The sequence below is a fragment of the Numida meleagris genome, unplaced genomic scaffold (assembly GCF_002078875.1).
Source record: "Numida meleagris isolate 19003 breed g44 Domestic line unplaced genomic scaffold, NumMel1.0 unplaced_Scaffold916, whole genome shotgun sequence".
Taxonomy (NCBI): domain Eukaryota; kingdom Metazoa; phylum Chordata; class Aves; order Galliformes; family Numididae; genus Numida; species Numida meleagris.
In genome coordinates this window covers 173-2,095 of record NW_018365131.1, presented here as the reverse complement: position 1 = coordinate 2,095, position 1,923 = coordinate 173, and positions in this window count along the sequence as shown.

The following is a 1,923-nucleotide window of genomic DNA, read 5'->3' as shown; positions in this document are numbered from 1 at the left end:
CAGACGACTGAGAGGCGAGTGTTTGGGGTGGGGCAGCGGTGACCATGGCAACAGCGGTCACATGACAAGGTCCTAAGATGGCAGCTGCACTGCTGGGAGTGGTGTTCAGCACAGGATGAGGAGGGGGCTCGAGGACAAGGCACGGGACGGGAGCTAGAAGGCAGACGGCAGCTAGACGGCTGGGGAGCGAGATGCTGCCGGGACGAGAGACAGGCAGAGAAGAGAGTGTCTCGTGATATGCAAACAGTTTTATCTTTGCCTCTGAACGGAAATGGTAACAGAGCAGCAAAGTCCCCTGGGAAATGTAGTTCTTCTGAGGACCAGGTACCTGAACTATCTACAGAACTGGAACATTAACTCTTTAACTCCCAGTACACTACATGATGTTATGATGTGGAATACCAATAACCAAAAATCGTAAGACCGTGACACCCTTGCATTAAAAAATCCCAAAATTACATCTCTAGTATTTGCTATATCATCTTGGCCAGCCCTGGTGGCAAAGACGCAGTAGGTAGGTACTGCAGGACACAACTTTCAGAGGACACCGAGGTGCTTGGAAGGATGTCAGTCACTGCAGGCCTGTGGAGTACGTGAGTGTTGTTTACCTACTGCAGATGCTCAGTGTCACAGTATTATAAAAGGGTATGTGTCCGTGACAAGGGGGACAGGCCGGGGAGGAAAAAAAAAAAAGGAGAGAAAAGAGGGGAAAAAAAAAAAAAATTGTCGGCAGGTAGGGGCCAGCCCCAGGCAGTCCGGCGGCTTAAGCGTCAGGGAAGCCGCGGACCCGCACCCTGGGGAAACAAAGGGAAGAGGGGAAAAGCAGGGGACTCGTAGGTGGATCTAACACAAAAACAGTGGCACCAATCTGAAGAGGAACAACTAATTTTACTAAATATATCAAAAATGAAGCTAGAAGAATTATAACAGAGAGTTTACAGGCTGAAAATCTTACACAGTAAACTGCAGGAGGACCGCGTGCTTTTCTCCGCCAGGCAGGAAGGAACAGACCCCGCGTCTCCCAGGCGGCTTCACACCCCCCCCTCCCCCCCCAACGCAAAGACCCCTGGGGAGTGCAGCTCCTCCCCTCCCCCTCGGAGGGCCACACCAAAAAAGGCAGTTTGCAGTAACCAGGGAATTAACTCTTTAACTGCCCATGCTTTACATGATGTAATGATGCGGAATACCAGCAACAAAAATCACAAAACCATAACACTCAGCTATGGCAAGTGAGCATCTCACCTTGACTTTTAGAGAAATTCCAAAATGAGATTTCCCAAGGCATGTGCACTGTACACTTACTGACCAACAGAGTATTTCCAAATACAGAGTCCTGACAATATCCATGCAGATGTCCCTAGTTTTAGCCACCTTTGAGCTTAGCCATTAGGAGGTCTTATTACTCTAAGCCAGATGTGAAGCTGCCATAGCCCTAGGTCTGAGAGCTGCACAAACGGACTGTCCTTTTAGATCAACTGATACATGCTTTTGTATAGGTGTGTGTAATAACATCTGTGTAAGTACTCAAACACACAAAAACAGAGATGTACACATGCACGTATGCCATGCACGCTGCCAGAAAATGGGAGAGAAAAAAAACAACAAAAAACTACACATCAAGGTAGTGCTTTACGTCAGAAATTTGCCGTCTCTGGAACTGGACAGGCAATATCAGCTTTCCCCAGGATTATACAGATTGTGTACCAAGTCAGTGGCTTTAAAAGACTACTGGTGTGCTCAACAGAACTCACCAGTACTGCTTGGCTGCCTTCCACTCTAGCTCTGTACTGGCCAAATAATCTGCCTAATGCATTTTAAGCCTTAATTAGATTTTTCTTATTTTTTCTGCTTGAAGAGCGTATTAGTTCAAGGACCAAGTATTTACAGCCCGCTCGGTGGCGTTCTGACACTAAATGCCAGTAT